This window comes from Rhinopithecus bieti, unplaced genomic scaffold (genome assembly GCF_001698545.2).
Source record: "Rhinopithecus bieti isolate Rb0 unplaced genomic scaffold, ASM169854v2 scaffold_6371, whole genome shotgun sequence".
NCBI lineage: Eukaryota > Metazoa > Chordata > Mammalia > Primates > Cercopithecidae > Rhinopithecus > Rhinopithecus bieti.
Genome location: NW_016805121.1, coordinates 553,881 through 566,908, shown reverse-complemented (window position 1 = coordinate 566,908; position 13,028 = coordinate 553,881).

Sequence of the window (13,028 nt, the reverse complement as noted above, 5' to 3'; positions counted from 1 at the left end):
GCTGATAATTATATGGACAATGAAGTCCATACTGAGGTGGTCTCAGATGGAGATGAGGAACTTGTTGGGAACTGGAGCAAGGGTGACTCTTGTTTTGTTTTGGCAAAGAGACTGGCAGCATTTTGCTCCTGCCCTAGAGATTTGTGGAACTTTGGACCTTTTGAAAGAGATGATTTAGGGTATCTGGCAGAAGAAATTTCTAAGCAGCAAAGCATTCAAGAGGTGACTTTGGTTCTGTTAAAGGCATTCAGTTTTATAAGGGAAGCAGAGCATAAAAGTTTGGAAAATTTGCAGCCTGACAATACAATAGAAAAGAAAATCTCACTTCCTGAAGAGAAATTCTGACCAGCTGCAGAAATTTGCATAAGTAACGAGAAGCCAAATGTTAATCTGGAAAATGTCTCCGGGGCATGTCAGATGTCTTCACAGCAGCCCCTTGCATCTTAGGCCTGGAGGCCCAGGAGGAAAACATAGTTTCTTGGGCCAGGCCCAGGGTCCCTATGCTGTGTGCAGTCTACTGATTTGGTACACTGTGTCCCAGACACTCCAGCTGTGACTGAAAGGGGCCAACATAGAGCTCAGGCCATGGCTTCAGAGGGTGCAAGCCCCAAGCCTTGGCAGCTTCCTTGGGGTGTTGTACCTGTGAGTGCACACAAGTCAAGAATTGAGGTTTGGGAACCTCCACCTAGATTTCAGAGGATATGTGGAAACACTTGGATGCCTAGGCAGAAGTTTGCTGCAGGGACAAGACCCTCATGGAAAACCTCTGCTAGGGCAGTGAGAAAGGGAAATGTGGGGTTATAACCCCCACACAGAGTCCCTACTAGGGCAGTGCCTAGTGGAGCTGTGAGAAGAGGGCCACCATCCTCCAGACCCCAGAATGGTAGCTCCCCTGACAGCTTGCACCATGTGCCTGGAAAAACTGCAGACACTCAACGCCAGCCCATGAAAGCAGCTGAGAGGGAGGCTGTACCCTGCAAAGTCACAGGGGAGAGCTGCCCAAAATGGGAACCCACCTCTTGTATCAGCGTGACCTGGATACGAGACATGGATTCGAAGGAAATCATTTTGGAGCTTTAAGATTTGACTGCCCTGCTGGATTTTGGACTTGCCTGGGGCCTGTAGCCCCTTTGTTTTAACCAGTTTCTCCCATTTGGAATGGCTATATTTACCCAATGCCTGTACCCCCATTTATCTAGCAAGTAACTAACTTGCTTTTGATTTTACAGGCTCATAGGCAGAAGGGACTTGCCTTGTCTCAGATGAGACTTTGGACTGTGGACTTTTGAGTTAACGCTGATATGAGTTAAGACTTTTGGGGACTGTTGGGAAGGCATGATTAGTTTTGAAACATGAGATTTGGGAGGGGCCGGGGCAGAATGATATAGTTTGGCTGTGTCCTCACCCAAAACTCATCTTGGATTCCCATGTGTTGTAGAAGGGACCTGGTGGGAGGTGGTTGAATCATGGCGGCAGGTCTTTCCTGTACTGCTCTCATGATAGTGAATAAGTATCACAAGATCTGATGGTTTTAAAAAGGGGAGTTTCCTCGCACAAACTCTCTTCTCTTGTCTGCCACCATGTGAGACATGCCTTTCACCTTCTGCCATGACTGTGAAGCCTCCCCAACCACGTGAAACTGTAAGTCTGATAAACCACTTCGTTTGTAAATTGCCCAGTCTCAGGTATGCTTTTATCAGCAGTGTGAAAATGGCCTAATAGAAACTCCAACACATTCCTGGGGATCTAGAAGCTCACACACATGCCCACAGCTGTGAGAAACTGTTCATACACTCAGAAAGACCTGTGAAGAAACTAAGCATTCACCTTAGGCTGATCTTGAGGCTCTACATAAGTAGGAAGTGAAGGCTAAGGGAGAGTTATTAACTGCCTGCTTTAGTGTTGAAGCCATGCTCCTGTACTCCAGTACACACACAGACCATCAGTAAACACTGGGAGATATATTGTTTCCAGGCCTTTAAGAAAATATGTCTACTCATTAGCAGAACACTAAGCTAAGCAAGCAAAAACATTAAACTAACCAAGCAGTGGGAGTGGCCACACAGGACAAAGAATATAGACTTCATAGTAGTTCAGAAAAGTGACTAAACAAGCAGCAATAAACAGAAGCAACAACAAAAAAGTCCAGGAAGGAGAAAGACTCCATTTTCCAGAGCTGCCATATCATATTTTTTAAATGTCTGGTTTTCAACAGAACCAGAAGTTGGTTCTTCAAAAATATATTTTTTTAAATGATGAGCCTTTCACTAGACTGAACAAGAGAAAAAGAAAAAAGACTCAAATTCCTAAAATCAGGAATGTTAGAGGAGACATTATTACTAACCTTACAGAAATAAAAGGTTAACATAAGGAAATACTGAGAACATTTGTATGCTGACAGGCTAGAAAACCTTGATAAAATGACAAATCTCTGGAAAGACACAAACTACCAAAACTGACTCAAGAAGAAATAAGAATTCTAATCTTAGCCTTTTCATTTATGACCTTGGGTTGATTATCTACTTTTCTTGAGCCTTAGTTTCCTGAGCTGTAAAATAGAGATAATAACATAATACATGTGTCATAGCATTTAAATGAGGTGGTGACTATAGAGAGGTTTTATTAGTTATATATTAGTCACTGTAATAAACCAACTTCTCAGGTCTTAGTAGCACAACATAATATTGCTTATTATTAAAAAGCCGTTTAGCAGAATGAGCAGGATGCTCTACTTCACATTTAGGAAACTGAGGTCTACCATCTTTGATATATGTCTTTCATGATCAGTCTGAGTATCGATATCCAGCCAACAGAATGGAGAAAGCATGGAGAAAGTGAGTTTGAAATATTTCTGAGATTTCTATTGATCTAGCAGGCAAGTTATTGTCATTAGCGATCATGATCTGCCAGCAGATCACCTTGAATCTGTGGAGGCTTGCTGTTAGGCTATGATAGGGTTAGTCTATTTCAGCTTTGCTTTTATTGTTAGGATATATCCCTTATTCCCAGGTCATGGTCCTGACTCACAGAGTTACCCTTCTGGGGTCTCAACTGAAAGCCTGGGATATTTACCAAGGTCTCTCTTTCTCTTGGCAGGACTTACATTCCTGTCTTTGTCTGCTGGGCCATATGACTGCTGAAACCTTCTTAGCTCTTTATTGTAGTCTCAGTTGGTATTTTCTGCTGGTTTTCTTGTGGTCTTGCTCTGCATAAATCATTTAGGAGTCAGCTAATAACTTGAGGGAAACGTGTATAAAGGTTTTTAGTTTCCTTCTTTGCAGTTCTCTCCTCTTGTGGGTATTTCCTCTTGAGTTCAGCCATTTTGGCAACCTTGAACTCTTACCTCTGTCTCTTCTGTGTACTAAGGGTCCTTGGTGTATCCACTTTCTGTTTGAACTCTTCCTTGGTATCACAATTTGGTAAATTTGGTAAAAACCAAATTGCTCTTAGGGAAAAGTCAGTATGAATGTGGAACTCACTTCCTGAGTTACCCTTTTCTCAAGGATCATAGGCTCTCAAGTCTTTCCAACATTGCTAATTTTTTATGCCTTCAAACATTTGTTGTATATATTTTCCTAGTGTTTATTGTGCTGTCAGTGGGTAGGTTAGTCTAATAGGAATTAATTAGGAGCAGAATTCAACCAGAAGCACACCAGACAATTGTTTTAAAGTTTTAATAGGAAAATGCATTTTTAAAGTCTAGACTCATGGTTCTTTAGTAGTATAATTCCTTCCAATTCTTAATAAATTTCTGATATTTTTCCTTTTTGGTAGTTCTGTGAGTCATTAGCCATATTCAAAGTTCTTTCTAGATTTAATTCTCAAGTCTGGTTTAATTCTTTGCTTCCTCATTTCCATGTCTCTCTCTTTCCATTTAATGGTGATTATACCTTGATGCCGTCAGGCTTGGGTGGGAAAGCCATGCTCTTAAATTGAATTTTCTCATAAAGATTGGTCTTAATTGGTTTTTGTTGATCAAAACCTTTCTTGTTTTTTTTAGCTTACAGTTTAGGGTCTAGTAGTGGAAGTTCACTTTCCCAGTCTTTTGCAGCCCCAAACTTCGGGAATTTCTGTTTCATTTCTATTTGTAAATAGCCATTTCTCACCTGAGCTTATTTCCTTCATCTTATAGTTTGCTAAGCAGTCAGTAACAATAATACACACCTCTAATATTCTGTAGTTTTCAAACCTTTTGCCCTGGAGTTACAGACTGTAGGCACAAGTATCACAGTGATAGACAATCAGAACTGGCTTCTTCAACCTTCATTACAAATTTTTAACATGCCTTTAAGTATGGGAGACAGCACTTCTTAGGACTCCATTTCTTGGATTCCTTAGCTGTTAGGCTGCCAGATATCATTTAGGTTCTGCCAATTACATGCACCCACATGAGATTTGGAAGGTGAAGTGAATTTCGTAAGTCAAAGCTACCGTTCTGCTGTTTTGGCTGTTTCTGCTGCAGATCCAGTGTGGAGGAATTGGAATTATCTCTAGCAGCTGTGGCAAAGATCTAGCGTCTGATATTGAGTTCTGTGGCAAAGATCTAGTATCTGATATTGAGTTCTGTGGCAGTCCAGAGTCAGGTTTGGACATCATCTTGTTGGTATGAATTGTGATACAGATTGTGTGGTACTGGAGCTGGGAGTGACAGTGAAGTTTTCCTTGAACTGCCGAGCAGCTCTTGGTGCTTATGGTAAGGGCACAAGTTCTTTTGGCCCAGTTTTGCAGTGTGACTTTAGGGATAGTTCATGGAAGCTCCAATTAGAGCCTATTTCATCAGCCTTCCCAACAGTAGTGTGAGACATTTTATAACAAATAATACACTTTTTGTCTGACCAAACTTGTTAGAGTGGATTAAATTCTCTGAAACTATTTCTAAATAGAACAATAGGTAACCTGATTTTTTTCTCTCAGAAAAGTTTTAGTACATTTCCTCTTTGTGTTCTAAAATTTTGCAACAATTTGTTCTAAATGTTTTTCTTTTTTTCTTTTCTTTCTTTCTTTTTTTTTTTTTTTTTTGACTCAAGTGCTAAGCATTGGGTAAATCCTATTCTGTATAAATACTTAAATCTTTGAGCCCAGGGAAATTTTCTTGTATTATTATATTGATAATTTCCTCCATTCTCTTTTCTTTCCTCTCTAGATATCTTCCAATTGTTTTCTCTCACTCTTTCACCTTCTTTTGTTCAAATTTCTTGGATAATTCTTAAACTTTATATTTTATTACTTGTATTGAATTTTCTTTTCGTTTTTTTTTTTTTTTTTTTTTTTTTTTTTTTTTTTTTTTGAGATGGAGTCTCACTCTGTTGCCCAAACTGGAGTGCAGTGGTGCGATCTTGGCTCACTGCAACCTCTGCTTTCAGGGCTCAAGTGATTCTCATGCCTCAGCCTCCTGAATAGCTGGGATTACAGGCACACACCACCACGCCCAGCTAATATTTTGTATTTTAGTAGAGACGGGGGTTTCACCATGTTGCCCAGGGTGGTCTTGAACTCCTGAGCTCAGGCAATCTGTCAACTTCGGCTTCCCAAAGTGCCAGGATTACAGGCATGAGCCACTGCACCTGGCCAGAATTTTTCAACCATCGTTCTTTTAATTCCTATGATTTCTTCTTTTTCATGCCATATTCCTCTTATATTATGGATATAATCTTTTCTTGAATTTCTCCAAAACNTTTTTTTTTTTTTTTTTTTTTTTTGAGATGGAGTCTCACTCTGTTGCCCAAACTGGAGTGCAGTGGTGCGATCTTGGCTCACTGCAACCTCTGCTTTCAGGGCTCAAGTGATTCTCATGCCTCAGCCTCCTGAATAGCTGGGATTACAGGCACACAGCACCACACCCAGCTAATTTTTTGTATTTTTAGTAGAGACTGGGTTTCACCATGTTGCCCAGGCTGGTCTTGAATTCCTGAGCTCAGGCAATCTGTCAACTTCGGCTTCCCAAAGTGCCAGGATTACAGGCATGAGCCACTGCACCTGGCCAGAATTTTCAACCATCGTTCTTTTAATTCCTATGATTTCTTCTTTTTCATGCCATATTCCTCTTATATTATGGATATAATCTTTTCTTGAATTTCTCCAAAACCCCCCCCCCCTTTTTTTTTTTTTTTTTGAGACACAGTCTCACTCTGTCACCCAGGCTGGAATGCAGTACAGATTCTAATTAGATTTTTTTTTTTTCCTTTGCAAAGATTCCTTCTGTTCCTTGAACTATGTTGGTTTCTTTTGGTGTCATTTACAGCATTTTTAAATTTTAATATTTCTCTTTCTTATTGCAAGCTTTCTTCAAGTATATGATAATCCTTCATTTGTGTTCTTATTTGAATAGTAAATTAATTGGAAGGTCCATGAATATGTGTGGGACTTGCTGATTGTCAGGCTTTACTTCAAGGGGAGCTAACTGTTTTGCTGGGAAAACCGTAAATACTAGAATGCCAAAACTTTGCTTCAGAGCTGTTAGATTTCTTTTTGTCTTTTTTGTTTGTTTGTTTCTTTTTTTTTTTTTTTTTTTTTTTTTTTTTTTTTTTTTTAGATGGAGCCTTGCTCTGTTGCCCAGGCTGGAGTGCGGTGGCACAGTCTCGACTCACTGCAACCTCCACCTCCTGGGTTCAAGCGATTCTCCTGCCTCAGCCTCCCGATTAGCTGGGATTACAGGCACACACCACCATGCCTGGCTAACTTTTGTATTTTTAATAGAGGCGGGGTTTCACCATGTTGGCCAGGCTGGTCTTGAACTCCTGACCTCAGGTGATCTGCCCGCCTCAGCCTCCCAAAGTGCTGGGATTATAGGCGTGAGTCACTGCGCCTGGCCTAGGACTGTTACATTTCTTTAGAGAAGAAAAACACCTTTAACTTCTCTGTATGGGAGAATAGACACTTGGCTGTTGTATTTTTCTACGTGGAATTTCATATAGAGCTGTTTTCCAATATAGTAGCCACTAGCCACATATGGCTACTGAGCACTTGAAACATGGCTAATCTTAATTGCAATTAAACAAAATACACACCATATTTTGAAGATTTAGTGTGCTCTCTCTCTATATATATGTATGTATAATATCTCATTGACAATTTTATATTGATTACATATTGAAATATTTGTGTCTTATATGTTAGTTAAATAAAATATATTAAAATTATTTTACCTGTTTCTTTTTACTTTTTAAAACTGGGCTACTAGAAAATTTAAACTTATATATGTGACTTACAGTATCTGTTGCTCAGTTTGATTAAATCTTTCAATGATCTCTGTGTAGAGTTCTGTATCTTGCTTCTGCCTTTTGTAGTGCTAATACCTAGCATTCTGAAATTCTGACTATCTCTAGTGCTTCTTTACGTTTGCCAGTTTCCCATCTCAGCTATAACTTTTACTAAGAATCCTTGAGTTTTTAAGATTTTCTGCCTGGCCCTATCAATTATAGTCCTCCATTTGAGTTGTTTTCTTAAAATTTCTTGAAGTCTCTCATGTGCTGATATTCTCCTTCCCATTATGTTTGTTATTTAGGGTTTATGCTTTTAAATTTTTGAAATATTATTTTAATGTAGATTCAGGAGGAAGAAGAGGTAACATGCTGTCTTGAACATACTCTTTGATTTGTAGATTATTTAAGCCTAGAGGACTTTCTCTAGGCTGTATGTCCAGGTATGTCATTAGTACTACCTAGCACAGAGGACTGTGTGAACAGAAGAGATTCATTTAACTTCTTATGAATCTCACACTTGTATGAGAGAGACTGTAAAATCAAATTGACAGTGATGAATTCTATTTGCTTATGATGGGAACAGTATCCTTTAGGGTTGTAATTAAACAAAACCAACTGATTAAATAAGAAAAGGAAATTATTGAAAAAAATATTAGGTAGCTTCCAGAAGACTGAAAAATCAGATTTGGGAGACTTACAGGAACAGAGGGAGGCTAGATACATAGACTCCTAGCTTGAGGCAAGCTGCCTAATGAGGCTGGTGAGGACACTGCTGCCATTCCACTGAGCACGGCTGACACAGCCTGCACCAATGCAGGATGGTGCTTCCGCTGACAACTCTGCCACTCAAAACTGGCTGTTGCTTCTGCCAAAACAGTTTTCCCTGACCATGCTTCCTTACAGCACTAGCTTCTGAGTAAAAGTCCCCAAAGGGGTATCTGATTACTCGAGCCTAATCATGTGCCAGTGGAGGGTAGGAGAGCATGTAGTTGACGTTTTCTGCTACTATACAGTAATGGGAAGTTCTGCTTCCCCTTAAGTTTGTATGGTAGGGAATTCCTCAAACAGGAAAGAAGTTCAGATTCCAGGAAGGCAACAGGAATGACAAATGTCCATGGCAGGGCATGTAGCCAATATCAGAACAAACAATCATCATAACTCTTAAAAATATGAATGTTTAGTACTTTTAAAATATATATTCTAGGCCGGGCGTGGCGGTACACGCCTGTAATCCCAGCACTTTGGGAGGCTGAGGTGGGTGGATCATGAGGTAAAGAGATGGAGACCATCCTGGACAACATGGTGAAACCCCGTCTCTCCTAAAAATACAAAAATTAGCTGGGTGTGGTGGCATGCACCAGTAGTCCCAGCTATTGGGAGGCTGAGGTGGGAGAAAGGATTGAACCTGGGAGGCAGAGCTTGCAGTGAGCCCAGATCGTGCCACTGCCCTCCAGCCTGGCGACAGAGCGAGACTCCATCTCAAAAAAAAACAAAAACAAAAACAAAAACAAGGAAAACAAAACAAAACAAAAAAACCATATATATATGCTTTTTTAAAATTGTAGTAATTGCAAAATGCCAAGACGAATAGGCTAGGAGATTCATAGTATGATATCAGCTGTTAGTGAAAAGACAAATTCTGAAGAATTTGAAGGAAGAATCCATATTGATTGGTCCAGCTTTTTACTCAATACAGAAATCCTTTCCCAAGGTCTATTCAACACAACAATATTTGGGGAGCTTATTGAGATAAGGTTTTATTCCATTTCTGAACTGTTAGAAGTAGAATGTTAGAAATTTCTTACTTAGGTAAAATAAAATCTTCCTCGTTTATTTATTTATTTATTTATTTTTTTGAGACGGAGTTTCACTCTTGTCGCCCAGGCTGGAGTACAGTGGTGCAATCTCAGTTCGCTGCAACCTCTGCCTCCCAGGTTCAAGTGATTCTCCTGCCTCAGCCTCCCAAGCACCTGGGATTACAGGCGTGCACCACCACGCCCAGCCACAATCTTCCTCCTTTATAACCTTCACTCATGAGTTTTAGATCTGATGGCTCTAGTTATTCAGAATAGAATATAGTAGTTAAAAGTTTTGTCTGGCTGAACACAGTGGCTCACACCTGTAATCCCAGCACTTTGGGAGGCCGAGGTGGGTGGATTACCTGAGGTCAGGAGTTTGAGACCAGCCTAGCCAACATAGTGAAACCTGTCTCTACTAAAAATACAAAAACTAGCCAAGCATGATGGCACACGCCTGTAGTCCCAGCTAATTGGGAGGCTGAGTCAGGAGAATCGCTTGAACCCAGGAGGCGGAGGTTGCAGTGAGCCAAGGTAGTGCCACTACACTGCAGCCTGGGAGACAAAGTGAGACTCTGTCTAAAAAAAAAAAAAAACAGTTTTGTTTGCAGTCCGTATTTGTTTCTTACTAACTAGATGACGCAATTCTTGCTTTCTACATATGGAAAATGAGGAGTATAACAGCACCTACCCCTAAAGAGTAAACATGAGGGGCCGGGCACGGGGGCTCAAGCCTGTAATCCCAGCACTTTGGGAGGCCGAGACGGGCGGATCACAAGGTCAGGAGATCGAGACCATCCTGGCTAACCCGGTGAAACCCCGTCTCTACTAAAACATACAAAAAAAAAAACTAGCCGGGCGAGGTGGTGGGCGCCTGTAGTCCCAGCTACTCCGGAGGCTGAGGCAGGGGAATAGCGTGAACCCGGGAGGCGGAGCTTGCAGTGAGCTGAGATCCGGCCACTGCACTCCAGCCTGGGCAACAGAGCAAGACTCTGTCTCAAAAAAAAAAAAGAGTTAACATGAGGAATAGTGCAATAATTAGCAGTTAGGTCAGTATCCAGCACATAGTGAGTGTTCAATAATTAGTGACAATGATCACTAATTAAATTATGATGATGATGACTGAGGAGAGCAAAGATCACCTGGTGGCCATCAAGCAGACCATCCAGAGGCAAAACTCCTTAACTGAGGAATTAAATAAGTAATTAGACTTCCCTATTACCTAAAGCAGGGATGTGGTTCCAGACTTCTTTTCCAAAAATTTTTAAGTTACTAGAATTTCTATATATCTCCAGAATGCATGCATGTGGAGACTTGTGCAACCCTTGCTAACACCAAAATGACTACAAATGTAATCATTTGTCATGACCTACATGGCTAATAAATGATTCAAATTACTTTTAAGCTCCCACTTTAATGTCCATAAATACCCCTAAGGAAAAATCCACTGTGGTGTGCTCAGTCCTCCCTTGCTGAGGTATCCTGCTGCACTTTCCTGCAGCATTCTTTCTGTGTCATGAAACCACCATTGGAAAATTGTAACTGAGACAGTGAAAGAGATCTGACCTAACCAGCTCCATCTTGCTTCTAATCACTAAGCCGTCTTTGTTCGTTCCTGGGCGTAAACTGAACTAACTTTGGGAGAACTTGGTTTATACTTTATAGTTTAAAACAAAGATGATCACAGCTCTTTCCCAAAACAAACCTCCTTCTTGCCTGGGATGAGACTGCCTTTGTAGGACTATCAAATTAAGCACGAGATTAGAAATTATGGCTTAGGAGTCATGCAGCTGGAGGCTATAAGTAAGATTCTGACCCTCCCAAGACTATTCCTAAGATCAGTGCTTGAGATATTTTGCAGACCTTGCACTTAATGGATGAGCTGTCACCACCCAAATCCATAAATGGCTCATCTGATCTTATGACCTCCACCCAGGAACTGACTCAGCACAAGAGGACAGCTTCAACTCCCTATGATTTCATCTCTGACCCAACCAACCAGCACTTTTGACTCACTGGCCTTCCCCCACCAAATTATCCTTAAAAACTCTGATCCCCAAATGCCCAGGGAGACTGATTTGAGTAATAATAAAACTCCGATCTCCTGCACAGCCAGCTCTGTGTGAATTACTCTTTCTCTATTGCAGTTCCCCTGTCCTGATAAATTAGCTCTGTCTAGGCAGTGGGCAAGGTCAACCCATCAGGTGGTTATGCTAATAAAACTTTCCTTTTCAAACCTATACTATTGTTGGTAAATTCTTACCAACTCATGACTTTTCAATGCTGGGACTCTGACACTTTGCCCAGTGTTTGGTGGTCTGTAAGGGGATTTTACTGAGATTTCTCTTTTTCCTCCCTGCTTCCCTTGGTGCCCTGGTTCTTTACTCATGGGAATTGATGGTCCCTGGCTGAGGCCACTCTTTGGTGGGATCCTGAAGCCTAGAGAAGGGATACCTGTTTGTTGCTGCTCTTAGAGGTGAGAGACTGACTGGCCAGGGTTCTTTTCTGGCCAGTGAGCCAGCTTGAGTACTCTTTGGGAATTGAGGGTTTCTGCCCCAAGTCACTCCCTGGTGTTACCCAAAGGCCACGACAAAAGGACGAATTTGCTATTCCCTGTCAGGGTAACAAGTCCACTTTCACTTTATTTTTTTATTTTATTTATTTATTTGAGAATGAGTTTTGCTCTTGTTGCCCAGGCTGGAGTGCAATGGCGCGATCTCCACTCACCACAATCTCCGCCTCCTGGGTTCAAACGATTCTCCTGCCTCAGCCTCCTTAGTAGCTGGGATTACAGGCATCCACCACCACGCCCAGCTATTTTTTTGTATTTTTAGTAAAGACGGGGTTTCACCGTGTTGGCCAGGATGGTCTCGATCTCTTGACCTCGTGATCTGCCCACCTCGTGTAATCCCACCAAAATGCTGGGATTACAGGCATGAGTCATCGCGCCTGGCCACTTTCACTTTAACGTTCTGTAAACCGGGACCTTGGAAATGAGCAGCAGCGATCTCAACTCTGCGCAGACACGTGCCACTGGTGGTGCACCCAATTTTGGATTCAACTTCATCACAGACACTACATCATAAGTTATGGTGAGTTCTCCTTCACATTGGGTTTGAGCTGACCACTGAAACAAGGACATGCCTCGTCTGGTCACCTAGGCAGGGGCAGGCCCTCTATCCATGGTGGGATATCTCTGAATAGAGTGAGACAAAAGGATGCCCTAGGGCTCTTGAACTCCCTTTTTCATTCCTACTTACCCTTAGATCGTATTCTTAAAAATTAATCCCATTTTGACTCACAAACTCTCAGAAAGAAGCATATAATTTTCTTTTGTATTCAGAGGTTCCATATGTTCAGGTCTTTTTGGCTTTATCCCAAAACCCAAAATTATGTGAAAATTGTCATGCCTGCTTCCAAGGAACTTCCTCTGTCCCTGATTTTTTGATGTCTTAGATGATCCTTCCTTTTGAGTGTCACACTCTTTTCAGCCTGTTCCCACTTCACCTACCCCTTCTTCATCTGCTCCATACCCCAGTAAACCCCCATCCCATATCCAGATACTTTATCCCCCTTACATACTGGCATGGGAGTCACGAATGCCACTGGTACGGAGTCCTCAGAAAATCCCTGAAATGTTTTGCCTGTCTTCGAGGTGGCAAATGGAGATTTAGGAACAATTTGAGTTCGTGTCCCCTTCCCAATGTCTGATCTTTCACAAATTCAATCCTGGTTAATTTAGCCAGGATTGCTCTAAGTTCATTCAATAATTTCAGGCTTTAACTATTGCCTTTGATTTAACCTGGCAAAACATATTCGTGGTATTAACTACTTGCTGTTCTCATGAAGAAAAGTCACGCATATGGTCTTTAGCTAGAGTTTAGGGAGATGAAGTTCATGCTTGTAATCCTAATGAAAATAGAACTGGGGCAAAAGCTGTTCCTGACACAGAAACCAATTGGCAATATCAGGCTGCCAATGCCGGCCCAAACAGAGGCAGGGGCAGACGAGATTATATGATAACTTGCTT